This window comes from Chelonia mydas, chromosome 2, assembly GCF_015237465.2.
Source record: "Chelonia mydas isolate rCheMyd1 chromosome 2, rCheMyd1.pri.v2, whole genome shotgun sequence".
Taxonomy (NCBI): domain Eukaryota; kingdom Metazoa; phylum Chordata; order Testudines; family Cheloniidae; genus Chelonia; species Chelonia mydas.
Window position 1 is genome coordinate 156,347,535 of NC_057850.1, and position 14,944 is coordinate 156,362,478.

At 45.3% G+C, this 14,944-nt stretch overlaps 1 long non-coding RNA gene across 1 annotated transcript in view; it reads right to left on the reverse strand.

Annotated features, from left to right (window-relative positions):
- The window catches only part of LOC122464622, a 28,792-nt gene extending 13,862 nt beyond the window's left edge, over nucleotides 1-14,930 (reverse strand). The window contains exons 1-2 of the long non-coding RNA XR_006288820.1: nucleotides 14,237-14,930; nucleotides 1,963-2,101 (exon numbers count right to left, since the gene is read on the reverse strand). This is a non-coding gene — a long non-coding RNA (uncharacterized LOC122464622). The remainder of the gene's footprint in view (nucleotides 1-1,962; nucleotides 2,102-14,236) is intronic.
- Nucleotides 14,931-14,944: the final 14 nt, after the last annotated feature.

The following is a 14,944-nucleotide window of genomic DNA, read 5'->3' on the forward strand; positions in this document are numbered from 1 at the left end:
GCACATTGATATGCCTGACAGTAGGGGCTACCTCACATGTTGTTAAAGAGACTGGTATATGTGACAACTAATACATTTATTAGCAGGATAGATTCCGGAATCTGAGTGGAGTCTCTGAAATTTCTAGACTACTCATGCAAGTTAAGCCAGCAGAGACACTTTCGCACCCAGCACTGATATAGGGACAATTTCACACCTACTGCAGGATTTCACAACCACGTTGTCTGAGCCCTTCATAGAGCACCACTGATGGCGGTGCTGAGGAGGAAGGCTTCTAGTATTCTCACTCTGCTTCTTGTATATCCACGCAGTGCCAGTCACAATTTGGTCTTTACTCTGGGTATTATGCCGATTTTACAGCTGAATAAACTGAGCACAGAGAGATTAAATTACTTCCCCAAAGCCACATAGTGAGTCACTGGCAAAGCCAAGAACTAGTAATGGTTCCCATTTCTCAGCTCTTACAACTAAACTACTCTGCACTCCTCTATAACAGTGGAAATTTCTCCATGCTCACATTCATAGAAATCTGGCCCTGGGGGAAATCCTCCACCAAACACAATGCAACCATGGTAACTGCATCACAAACAAACATCAGCTGTTACGGAATTTTGATTGTAAGACTTTCAGAGAACTTCCAGTTTCAGATGAATTACTAATAACTTCCATAAGAGAAGATTTTGAACTGCAGAGTTTGGATCCAAATCCTGAATCCCAAAGTTCAGGTGTGTTTGTATCTGAAATTTGGTTCAAGCCCATCTGTAATTTCTGTTAGCTGCTGTACTATAGGATTTTGGGCTCTGCGAGAAGCATTATAGCACAGGAAACAAGGTAAATGGAAAAAAATTAAGAATTTGAACTTGAACTTGTAACTTTCAGATTCACAGATATTCCCATATAAACTATTACTACCAACATACTTTATAAATATTATGTTTCATCTCCCTCTGATAGGAATTCCAGGATACTGAATTCCTAATACCCAAGTTCAGTGGGGATATAACATTAGATAGTTTTGCTTTGCCTGCCCTTCAAAGCTAGTGGGTATTTTTGAGTGTTCTCCTATCCCTCTTCTTTGATGATGAGTCCGTCTTGTTTCAGATGGGTACTTGCTGCCTGACCTCTAGATACCCTTGTGTTTTTAGCATGATATCCTTAGAATACTGATGCTCCTATTCTTGATCTTCCACATCCCAAATATTTCCTCTTAGTCACTTCTCTGATACAGGTGGCTGTTGAAGTGGAAGTGTATCATCTGATAACCTGTGCTGCTTAACTGGCTCCTAGAATCCTGGGGTTATTTTCCAAATGTTACTGTTCCACTAGCCTTGATTGTGGCAATAGAAAAGTGTTTCACATTTATTTCTCAACTTTTGTCCCTCAGTTTCTCCTTTTTTCAGAAAGCCCTCTGATTTCTGTGACTTAACTCTTGCCTTTCATTATCTTTGTGTGCTTTGTTTTCACATCCCAGTACCTTTCTCATGAGAAAGCATTTGTAAAACCCGAGAACATTTCCACTGTGTTTCAAAAGCATGGGAGTGAATTTCTCCAGACTTCCAGCTCAGATTTCTCACAAAGCTCAACAAAAATCCACTCACAAAGGCACAATAATAGTTACTCCACCTATATATGTGCCTCTGTAAACTACAGATGAGGCACCTCAACGCAGAAACCTTGGAAAATGCTAACCACCTTTTCAATAGTTCTAACAAGAAATATTCTATATCAAACAAATAACCGTTTACTTGCTTTACCGCCTGAATATTGTAGGTAAGCATGGATGGAGATGCTTACTTCTGCATCATCACTCTCCTGACTTTCAGGACAATATTGGTGTCATCACAGCTTGCTTAAAAAGCAGATATCTCACAGCATTTCAACCACTCAGTTTACTCATGTCTTTGATATAGTCAGCTGAATGCCTATTATCTCACTTGAAAGAGAAGCTTTTAGTTTGCTCACCTCAGTCACCTGCAGGATCTTTGAAATGCCTCCTCTTCTGTTCCTTCCAAAGAGTGCATTCCTGCATCACCCACTTCGTTCTTGAGTCCATTTACCATCCAGTTAGCAATAAGTTCTTGCTAAGTTATCATATGTAACGCTGAGAAAAAAAAAGACACTGAGACACAATGCAAGGTCTTTTCTCCTATCTTTCTTTGACTATTTGTTTGCTCGGTGATCCATCACAGACAGGTCTCCACTAGTAAATTGAACAACCTACCCTCCTGGCTCTTCTTTTCTTCTTCTTTTTTATAAACATATAATCAGTGTTTCAAATTCTTCAGGTATCACAAACTGTGCTTCTCTATTGCCCTCTTCTGGCTATCAGGTAACACAACCTCACTACTGAATCAGAGAGCAACAAATATACAGTACCATTTCCTTGTTTCCCTGTTTAAAATCAATAGTGATACATGCTGACCAAAAGTCAACAAACATCATTCTATTTCTTCCCTGCATTGCAAAGCACCTGGAAAGATTTACAGGTTGTTGGTCAGCCCTGGTAAGCACAAAACACTTAACAGCGGGGCGGGAAGCAGTTGGTAAAAGAGGCCTGCTCACGTGCTTTTTTGTCACCAAAATATAGGAAAAAGTGGAAACAAACTAATTTTATCTAAAAATGAAACACAGGTGGATTTACCCCAATGATGCCATAAATAACATGTTCTTCTGTGGCCCCGAGGGTTACCTGATTTTAAGGGTTTGGTCGCACCAGCATTGCATGTACAGAACTACTGATTTTGATGGTAATTCTATAAGTGAAGGGCTTGCAGAATTAGACCTCAAGAGAGCAATGAATTACAGCCCATGGTTTCTTGGTCAGATTTTCTTTCTTTCCTCAGATTTCTCTCTGTGAACATTTATTATCAATATTTGCTGAGCTGCACCGTGTTCAGCACGGCACATAACCTAAAGGAAAACATGGTCCCTGCCCCATGAAGCTTGCACTCTAAATTAGAGAGCCACACAGACAAGAGTCCAAACAGATATGTATAAATGGAGCTGTGATGTGCTGGTGCTCAGCACTCTTAAAGTGAGGATGACTAGCTTCAACTGGATGCGTAAGGCAAAGGGAAACCAGTGAAAGGATTCAAAGAGGGGAGTGACATGGGGTGGGTTCTGGGAGAAGATGATAATTTTAGCAGAAGCATTTGAATAGACTGGAGGGGACTGAAGTGAGATTGCAGCAGGGAAAAGCATGGCTTACGAGTGGGATAAAAGTGAGAGAGAAAACTGATTTCCCTGTATATTAGTGGTCACTAATTAATTCATACATTAATTATTAGTGCTTGGTAATTCATTTAGCCAGGTAAATGTTCTTACTAAAAAAAATAAGAATAATTTATGATCTGGCTACTTTGTACAACTCTGGCAGCACAAGGGACCAGATTCTGGCCACAGCATAATTTCCCTTTGCTAGCCATCCCCAGGGGACATGCTGGGGACAAGGAGAATATGCCAGAGTTCTTGGCATAGGGTTCCTTAGTGTGCAGGCCAGCTTCCAGGATCCAGGAAACAAATGTGGATAAAGAGGAGAATTTGGCTCATATTCTGAACGTCTCTCTCTCTCTCTCTCTCTCTCTCTCTCACATACACACTCACTCACACACTCACTCACACAATTCTCTGTTGGCCTGCTTTAAGCATTCTTCTTTGCATTTTACTTTAATTTTTAAAGAGACATGGACCTGTACCAATATTCTTTTTTTAGTGTTCAAAATCTGTAACCAAATCAAGTTATGAATTTTTTCAAATCGTCGTATATTTATAATTGGCTAAATGAAAGCCGCAGCTGCAAACACCCCCATCACCTGGGATGTTCGACACCCCCAGAATTGGGTTGTTTGAATTCAACATGTCTCTGGATCTGAATTTTGCAGCCTGAGCCCACCTCTGCTTTTAAATATAGTCCTCTGCTCTGTCGTCACTTTTGCTGGCTCTGTCTTTTTAAAACATATTTTATGGTCAAAGCTGAAGTGCCACTTTTTCTACAGCCAAATAGACTCTGTACAAAGCTGTCCACTTGGAGCCATGCCTTTTAGAAGAGTCCACACAGCAGTGGATTGGTGGGGTAGCCCATTGCTGGCCAATACACATGAATCAAAGAATGGGACGGAGGAAAGAGGAATAGCTCTGCAACGGGCAGAACAAGTCAGGGAGAACCAAGCTGAAGGGAGATGATAGGAATACGGGATGTAAAGCAGAAAAAACTAGAAACTAGAGCTGCACAAGACAATATTAAAGAACCAGGGGTCTCTAAAGGAATGAGGCAAAACTACATTGTCAAAAATCCAACAAACCTGTAACACAACCGGAGCACGCATACCCAGCAGTGCCTGCCACCTCCAGAGCTAGCACACAAGGCATTCTTACCCCAGAGAACCCTTTGTTTCTATTTCCTTTTCTCCAGCCTCTCTCTCAAACCACACTCAGCTGCAACCCAGCCCGGAGGGAACTACAAGTTCAGTACACTATTTTTGATTTCACGTATCTTTAACATGCAGCATGGCACTCCAGATACAAAGAAATCTTTGAGTTTCCTGTGAGACTGAGTATCCCTCATGCGACGTGTACATATATATGCGTATATCATGGAAAATATCTCATAAAACAACAATATTTTTGTCCCCCCCTCAACTCTAGGTTCCATTTTTCCTGCTTCATTTTCCATCCTCCTGCCAGCTCCTTTGTCCATATGATGTTACACACTGCAAAAGCACATAAATGGGTCACATTCTGCCTTCAACTACACCCCATATTCTGCCTTGAGTTAAACGGAATTTTAAGCGTGGGGTTGAGGGTCTGTCTATACTACAGATAATACAGCAGCACAGTTGCGGCGCTGCTACGGTGCCACTCTAACACCATAGTGTAAACACTTGCTACGACAACAGAAGGGGTCTTCCCGTCACTACAGTTAATCCGCTCCCTTCAAAGGCGGTAGATAGGTTGATGGAAGAATTCTTTCAGGAATAAATCAGGAAAGGAGAAACATTTTCCAAGTAATTTTCTGTGCGGATTAAATCTAATTTTGTCATTTGGATTTTAGAAGTTCCATATGTTTTCAGGATTAACCATAAAAATTAAGTTGCTATCTAAGATGCATGTGATGTGCACCCTGTAAATCTATACAGTTCTATGATAAATAACTATACCAGTTTGCTGAGTTTTAATTTTCTGCACATTCTGTTTTGCATGCAATTTTTCCTAAAGAAACAACACTGTGCAAAGAAACTGAAGCTTTCTGTCCAAGAAGATTCCTTCCCTGTGCACGGAATTCATTAGAATATTAAAAGACTTATTGTACCAGTTATGTTTATCAAAACCCATTAGAAGTGAGAGACAATCCTTCTGGCTGGCTCACATTTCATATATCTTCAAAAGGTATCTTTTGAAGTGTCAGAAAGACATTTGGAATGATCAAATATGCAGAAGAAAGTAAAAATAAAGTACATGGCATGGAATACTGAAATCAACTGAGTGTTTAGTAGATATACCTATACAACTATGACGAGATACTGTAAGCTGGGGAATGACAATGTGTAAGAATGCTAATGAGGACTGTAATATCTCTAAACAAAGCCTCCAGGTCCAGCAAGCTAGCAAAGGCATAACAAGATACAGAAGCTGGAAGCTGAAGCTAGATACCGTCAGACTGGAAATAAGCTGCAATTTTCTAACAGTGAGGGTAGTTAACCTCTGTAACAACTGACCAAGTGTTGATTCTCCATCTCTGGCAATTTTTAAATCAAGAGTGGAAGTTCTTCTAAAAGATCTGCTTTATTTCAACAACAATTCAGGAAAGTCCTGTGATCTCTGTTATACAGGAGGTCAGGTGAATCCCAGCAGTCTGGAGTTTCATAGAACAAGAGGACGCTTACTACTCCAGTTGAGCTGGGCGTGAAGGTTCTTTTTCTTTATGTGGGGAACACAGGCGATATCTGCAGAATTTTTTATGAATATTTGTACCTTAGTTTATCAGCTTGATATTATTCTGAGTATATAGACTTAGACCAACAGGAGCTGTTAGGAAGAGCAAGTAGGAAATGGAACAATGGTCATAGATAGGACACATACAAGAAAACAACTTCAAGGGAGTAAGGGAACTATGGCTGGACTATTCAGTGGCAAGATGCTATTCCCAGGCTCCAACTCCCAGCGATTTTACCAGGGCCACATCCGAGAGATCAAGTGGACCAAGAACAATTAAAGGGACCCTCCAGGAGAAAGAAAGGGGAGGTGAGTTGCCAGCAGCTACTTGAGGGGTGATGCTGATAGAGAAACAGAGAGAGAGAGGCAGAGAACGCCTTTTTTGGTGGTACCCAGGACAGGTCCAAGCAGAACAGTCCCATCCATAGGATGGACCAGGGCAACCACTCCAGGCCCTGTGCTTTGCGGGACCCTGCACTTCAGGGGGATGCAGGGTCCAGAGCAGCCTCAGGGGTTGGTGGGGGGCCTGGCCCCAGCCTGCCCCTGCTCTGCCCCCTCCTGCCCCCATTCCACTCCTTTCCCCAAGCCCCCACCCTGCCTCTTTCCAGCTTCCATCCCCTCCCACGAGTGACGCTGGGAGCTGGCAGGGCAAGGCAGGGCAGAGTAGGGCAGGCCAGAGCCAGGTTGCTTGCTGCTACTGGCGCCAGGCCCCTCACTACCTCCAAAGCTGCCCTGGATCCTGCCTCCCCCTGAAGCACAGGGCCCCCCAAAGTGCGGTAAGCCCAAACATTGGTGGAGCTGGGCCCACGTTCCAAAATATTGGTGGACCACAGGCACCACGGGCTCAAATAACTCGCCACCTGTGCAAATACCTGGGTTAAGCAGAACCTTCCTAAACTTGCAAGGAAAAGATAAAGTTTATGCAAGACCAGATGAGTGTAGACTTTTATTGTGTTAACCTTTTTCTCAAAATGATATATACTTCTGGATGAACAAACATTTGTTTTAAAGCACCTGGTTTGATTCACTTCAATCAGCCGCTGGCCACATACTTCTGGAGGGAAGTTTCTTGCAGGTGTCAAACACTGTTAGGCCTGTTGATTTAGCATGGTTGCTAAACAAGAGGCTGTCTAAGAGTAGCAGGACCACATGTCTCCATCCAGGCAGGGGTGAAGATAGTGAATCTTGTCACATGAGAAGTGAAGTTGAGACAGCAAAGAGGTTTAAGGCACAGCTCATCTTGTACCTATCACATCTTATGTCCTGTGTTCCCTCTAAGCTGCACAGTTGCGCAGCTGCTCAAGAGTCAATCAAGTGCCACACACTCGATTAGCAGAGCAGTGCATATCTGGCGACGTGTTCAGATGCCCCTCTCCCCACTGCTCTGCAGCAGCATTGCTCCTGCCCTCTGCCTTGGCGCCCCTGGCCAGCTGCTCCTGGGAGCCTCCTGCTTGCTGTGTAGAGTGGGGTGGGGGGAAGTGGGTGTGCTGATGTCAGTGTGTCCCCCTCTCTCCACCTCCCACATCCATGTACCCCATCTCTCTCTCACTGTCAGTGTCTCTCTCAAAATACACACTGTGTCTCTCTGACACACACTCTGTCTCACAAACACACCCTATGGGTCTCTAACAGTCTCTCACACAGTCTCTCTCTCACAGTCTGTCTCAAACAAACACACACACACACACAGACACTCTATCTCTTTCACACTCACCTCCCAACACATATTTGTGTTATTGTTGTTACTTCTGGTACTTCCTGCAATGCACATATATTCGCTGTAATTTTATTTTTTCGAAGCGCTGTTATTTTAATTTTTTGACTGGTCTATGCATTTCATAATTTGATTTCTCTCTTATGCTTTATTTTTGGAGCAGTGAGTTCTAAAATGCCTAACCTGTCCTGGCCACAGTAATTATCCCTATGGTAATTTTAAAAAAAATACTTACTATATCTAGGTTTTTTGTTTCTACTGATGGTGCACATTTCCTTGATATTGGTGCACATAAAATTCACTCTTCACATGGATGGAAAAATTAGAGGGAATGTTGCTTGTATCCTCTTAAGAACATAAGAACAGCCATACTGGATCAGACCAATGGTCCATCCAGCCCAAAATCTCATCTTCCGACAGTGGCCAATGCCACGTGCCCCAGAGGGAATGACCAGAACAGTCAATCACCAAGTGATCCATCCTGTTGTCCACTCCCAGCTTCCAGCAGAGAGGCTAGGGACACTTAGATAATGGTGTTGGATCCCTGACCAACCTGGCTAACAGCCATTGATGGATCCATCCTTCATGAACTTATCTAATTCTTTTTTGAACCCTGTTAAGAGTTTTGGCATTCACAACATCCCCAGGCAATGAGTTCCACAGGTTTACTGTCCACTGTGTGAAGAAGTATTTCCTTTTGTTTTAAACCTGCTGCCTATTAGTTTCATTGGGTGACCTCTAGGTTCTTTTGTTATGTGAAGGAGTAAATAACATTTCCTTATTCACTTTCTCCACACCAGTCAAGATTTTATAGACCTCTATTATATCTCTTTAGTCATCTCTTTTCCAAGCTGAAAAGTCTGTCTTTTTAATCTCTCCATATGGAAGCTGCTCCACACCCCTAATCATTTTTGTTGCTCTTCTCTGTACCTTCTACAATTCTAATATATCTTTTTTGAGATTGGGCAACCAGATCTGCACGCAGTAATCAAGATGTGGATGTGCCATGGATTTATACAGAGGTATTATGATATTTTCTGTCTTACTCTGTATCCCTTTTTTGACTGCTGCTGCCCATTGAGTGGCTGATTTCAGAGAACTATCCACGATGACTCCAAGATCTCTTTATTGGGTGGTAACAGCTAATTTAGACCCCATCATTTTGTATGTACACTTGGGATTATGTTTTCCAATGTACATTATTCTGCATTTATCAACATTGAATTTCATCTGCCCTTTTGTTGCCTAGTCACCCAGTTTCGTGAAATTCCTTTGTAACTCTTCACGTCTGCTTTGGACTTGACTATCTTGAGTAGTTTTGTATCATCTGCAAATTTTGCCACCTTACTGTTTACCCCTTTTTCCAGATCATTTATGAGTACGTTGAACAGTACTGGTCCCAGTACAGAACACTGAGGAGACACCTCTATTTACCTCTCTCCATTCTGAAAACTGACCACTTATTCCTATCCTTTGTTTCCTATCTTTTAACCAGTTATTGATCCATGAGAGAACCTTCCCTCTTATCCCATGACAGCTTACTTTGCTTAAGAAGTCTTTGGTAAGGGACCTTATCAAAGGCTTTCTAAAAATCTATGTACAATATATCCACTGGATCACCCTTGTCCTTTTTTGTTAACTCCTTCAAAGAATTCTAAAATATTGGTGAGCCATAATTTCCTCTTCTACATATGAACAGGAGACTGAGATTAAGAAAGCTACTGGAGAATTATCATCATTTATTATTTGTATTACCATAAGACCTAGGAGTCCCAGTCAAGGAGCAGGATCCCATTGTATGAAGTGTTGTACAAATACAGAACAAAAAGACAGTCCCTGCCTCAAAGAGTTTATAATCTGAACCCTGGTCTACACTATGAGGTTAGGTCAAATTTAGCCGTTGTTAGGTCAATTTTAAAATGAATGCATCTACACAACCAACCCCGTTCCGTCGACCTAAAGAGCTCTTAAAATCAACTTCTGTACTCCTCCCCAGTGAGGGGAATAGTGCTAAAATCGACCTTGCTGGGTCAAATTTGGGGTAGTGCAGACGCAGTTCGATGGTATTGGCCGCCAGGAGCTATCCCAGAGTGGTCCAATGTGACTGCTCTGGACAGCATTTTGAACTCCGATGCACTAGCCACGTACACAGGAAAAGCCCCGGGAAATTTTGAATTTCATTTCCTGTTTGGTCAGCATGGTGAGCTCAGCAGCACAGGTGACCATGCAGTCCCCCCACAATCACAAACGAGCTCCAGCATGGACCGAAAGGGAGACACTGGATCTGATTGCTATATGGGGAGAAGAACCTGTGCAAGCTAAACTCCGATCAAAAAGAAGAAATGCTAATATCTATGCCAAAATTGTACAGGGCATGGTGGAGAGAGGCTACAATAGGGACACACAGCAGTGCCGCATGAAAGTTAAGGAGCTCAGGCAAGCCTACCAAAAGACAAAGGAGGCAAACGGTCGCTCTGGGTCAGAGCCCCATACATACCACTTCTATGATCAGCTGCATGGCATTCTGGGGGGGGGGACCCTATCACTATCCCACCACCTGCAAGGGGGGAGTCTCACACAGCAGGGAGGAGGATTTTGTGGATGAGGAAGAGGAGGAGGAGGAGAATGCGCAGCAGGCAAGCGGTGAATCCATTCTCCCTGGCAGCCAGGACCTTTTCATCACCCTGGAGCCAATACCCTCCCAAGGCGGGATCCCCGACCCTGAAGCCGGAGTGCACATTTGTAACTAGAGTACAGGGTTTAAAAGCAATAGTGTTTAATGTTTGATTTGCCCTGAAGACTTGGGATGCATTCACGGCCAGTACAGCTACTGGAAAAGTCTATTAACGTGTCTGGGGATGGAGCGGGAATCCTCCAGGTACATCTTCATGAAGCTCTCTTGGAGGTACTCTGAAAGCCTTTGCAGAAGGTTTCTGGGGAAGGCCCCTTTATTTCGTCCTCCACGGTAGCACACTTTACCACGCCAAGCCAGTAGCAAGTAGTCTGGAATCACTGCAGCACAAAGCATGGCAGCGACTGGTCCTGGGTTTTGGTTGCATTCAAGCAACATTCGATCTATATCTTTCTGTGTTAGCCTCAGGAGAGTGATATCATTCATGGTCACCTGGTTGAAATAGGGGAATTTTTGTAAGGGAACAGTAAAAGGACCCCATTCGTGCTGGGTTGTTTGCGCTTGGCTAAAAGGGATCATCCCAGAGAATAGCCATGCGGTGGTGTGGGGGAAGGTGTGTGCTGCACATCCCAAAAACCGCAGCCCCTCCAGTGAAACCCGACCGGCATTGCTTGCTATGGGAAAGGATGGCGCTGCAGTTTGAAACCATTCCCATGTTGTGAAGGCGGAAGAAGCCAACCCCACATACCAAAAGGCTTACCATGGCTGCCTGGAACCGGAATTCTGTTGTTCAGCCATGTGTGATGTGTCACCATACCAGCAGGCACTCAATATAAAAGGCAAAATGCAACCTTCTACCTAAACCACATGTGCTGTGAATTGCTTGATTCACTGTGAAAGAGTCTGTCTTTTGTTCTCAGAAATGTATCATCTTAAATTTTACACTCCCTTTTTATGTCCTCCCAGGTGCAAATGTTTCTATGCTCCTCCTATCATCTCCGTCCTGAGGTTATCGCAGATTAGAAGGTGAAAAAAACACACCTGCGATGACATGTTTTCCGAGCTCATGCAGTCCTCCCACACTGATAGGGCACAGCTTAATGCACGGAGGCATTCAGTGGCAGAGTCCAGGAAAGTATTAAGTGAGCATGAAGAGCAGAGGCAGCAGGCAATGCTGAGGCTAATGGTGGAGCAAACGGACATGATGAAGCGTCTATTGGAGCTGCAGGAAATCCAACAAGAGCAGAGACGTCCACTGCATCCATTGTCTAACCGCCTGCCCTCCTCCCCAAGTTCCATATCCTCCTCACCCAGATGCCCAAGAATGTGGAGGGGGGCCCCTCCGGGCACCCAGCCACTCCACTCCAGAGGATGGACCAAGCAACAGAAGGTTGTCATTCAAACAGTTTTGATTTGTAGTGTGGCTACAATAAGCAATGTGGCCTTGTCCTTCCCTCCTCCCCCACCCCACCCCACCCAGGGTACCTTGTCAGTTATCTCACTTTTTTTCGTAATTAATAAAGAAAGAATGCATGGTTTCAGAACAATAGCCACTGTATTTCCTTTGCCAGCTGTGATTGAAGGGGGGAGGGTGGTTGGCTTACAGGGAATTAAAATCAACCAAGGGGGTGGGTTTGCAGCAAGAACACACACACAGCTGTCACACCGTGGCCTGGCCAGTCATGAAACTGGTTTTCAAAGCCTCTCTGATGCGCAGCGCGCCTAGCTGTGCTCTTCTAATCGCCCTGGTGTCTGACTGCTCAAAATCGTCCGACAGGCAATTTGCCTCAACCTCCCATCCCGCCATAAACGTCTCCCCCTTACTCTCACAGATATTACGGAACACACAGCAAGCAGCAATAACAATGGGAATGTTGGTTGCGCTGAGGTCTAACCTAGTCAGCAAACAGCACCAGCGAGCTTTTAAATGTCCAAAGGCACGTTCTACCACCATTCTGCACTTGCTCAGCCTATAGTTGAACTGTTCCTTACTACCATCCAGGCTGCCTGTGTACGGCTTCATGAGCCATGGGAGCAAGGGGTAGGCTGGATCCCCAAGGATAACTATTGGCATTTCAACATCCCCAACAGTAATTTTCTGGTCTGGGAAGTAAGTCCCTTCTTGCAACTGCTAGAGCAGCCCTGAGTTCCTAAAGATGGGAGCATCGTGCACCTTTTCAGGCCATTCCACATTGATGTCGGTGAAACGTCCCTTGTGATCCACCAGTGCTTGCAACACCATTGAGAAGTACCCCTTGTGGTTTACCTACCGGTGCCAAGATAGGGATATGTGGTCCGTCTATCGCCCCACCACAGTTAGGGAACCCCACTGCAGCAAAGCCATCCAGTATGACCAGCACATTTCCCAGAGTCACTACCCTTAATAGCAGAACGTCAATGATTACATTGGCTACTTGGATCACAGCAGTCCCCACAATAGATTTGCCCACTCCAAATTGATTCCCGACTGACTGGTAGCAGTCAGGCGTTGCAAGCTTCCACAGGGCTATCACCACTCGCATCTCAACAGTCAGGGCAGCTGTCATCTTGGTATTCTTGCGCTTCAGGGCAGGGGAAAGCAACTCACAAAGTTCAAGGAAAGTGGCTTTACGCATGCGAAAGTTTCACAGCCACTGTGAATCATCCCATACCTGCAACGCTATGCGGTCCCACCAATCTGTGCTTGTTTGCTGGGCCCAGAATCGGCGTTCCACTGTATCAACCAGCCCCACTGCCACCATGATGTCCCAATTGCCACATCCCGTGCTTTCAGGAATGTCTGTGTCCATGTTCTCATCACAATCATCCTTGTGCTAGCGTTTCTTAGCCCAGTTCTGCACATACTCCAGGATAATATGCAAGGTGTTTACAATGCTCAAAACAGCAGTGGTGAGCTGAGTGGGTTACATGCTTGCCGTGGTATGGCATGTGCACGGGTAACCCAGGAAAAAAGGCACAAAGCGATTGTCTGCCATTGCTTTCACAGAGGGAAGGAGGGAGGGAGGGGCGACTGACGACAGGTACCCAAAACCACCCTCGACAATGTTTTTGCCCTCTCAGGCATTGGGAGCTTAACCCAGAATTCCAATGGGCAGCGGAGACTGTGGGAACTGTGGGATAGCTACCCACAGTGCACCACTCCGTAAGTCGATGCTAGCCACGGTATTGAGGACACACTCCACTGACTTAATGCACTTAGTGGGGACATACACAAACGACTGTATAAAATCGATTTCTAAAAATCAACTTCTATAAAATCGACCTAATTTTGTAGTGTAGACATACCGTGAGTATAAGACAAGAAACAACGGATGGATGAGGCACTACAACCACTTAGTTTGGAAGCCCACCGACTATGCAGATCAAAAGGAGCACCAGCCATGGTCTGTAGTTACTAACCAAGGGCCCCAGAATCAGCATCCTAGAGGACAGCAGCAATGGGAAAAAGAATTGTAAGAACAACAGAATCCTGTTTCCATGACTGAGAACTCTGTGCTACCCGGAGATATTCTGCTCAGACAGTAAGTGTCCATACTGAGGATTTTCACTGCTCCAGATGGCTCCAGGACAGAGACTCAAACTTTAAAGTCAGAAGGGACCATCACAATCATCTAGTCTGACCTCCTGCACATTGCAGGCCACAGAACCTCACCTAACAACATGTAGTTGATCTGCAACTGCTAGCAGGAAATATCTCCAATGACTGGTGATGGGACACTAGATGGGGAGGGCTCTGAATTACTATAAGGAATTCTGTCCCAGGTGTCTGGCTGGCAGGTCTTGCCCACATGCTCAGCGTCTAACTGAACACCATATTTGGGGTTGGAAAAGAACTTTGCCCTGGGTCAGATTGGCAGAGACTTTTTTATTTTTTTGGCCTTTCTCTGCATCATGGGGGACGTGACTCACAGGTTTAAACATGCGTATTAGGGAAAGCAACTAAAAATATAAATGTTTACTGTTTATACTAGATGACTGTTTATCGTTAAAAACATTAAATGATGTTTAAAATGTGTTTTTGCTTCTTTCTCATATTTCCTTGCCAAAATCTGCCTCCTTTCTGGAAAGGACAAGCAGACCATGTCGACACAGGGATGCAGCAAGGCACTGTGGTAAGGCTCCCCGAAAGCACCACGTTTCGGCCTCTCATTGCAACATTGCTAAGTTAACTAGCACCGTTTTGGGGCCAGGTGGCTCTTTCCTCAGCCTCACTGCAGCTGGTGTTCACGGCAATTAATCCTGCACCGGCACCCGCACCTGAGCGGCCTTTCCCGGGAGGTGGTGAGCGCGCTCAGCTCCCCTAAGGGGTGCGCCGCTTCTCATCCGCTTGACTTGTGGGCATGAGCTAGTTAAACCCAGGCTCAGTGCCCCGGTGGCCAGCCGCCGGGCAGAGCACGGGGCCGGTTCGCGGCTCGCCGGGGGCAGCCGCAACCCGGCTACCAAGGCCAGAGCTGCGCGGTGCAAAGCGGGCGCTGGGCTGACAGGTCCCGGGGGGGCGGCTCAAGGGGCACCTGGCGCGCGGGGGCCGATGCGGGGCCCCAGGAACAGGCCGCGCCGGGGGGGGTCCCGGCCCCCAGGGTCTGTGGTCAGGCGCGTCCATTCGGGGCCTTCTTCCCGCGAGACGCGCCAGGGCAGCTCGGCCCCGCCCCCGCCCGGCTTTACGGGCC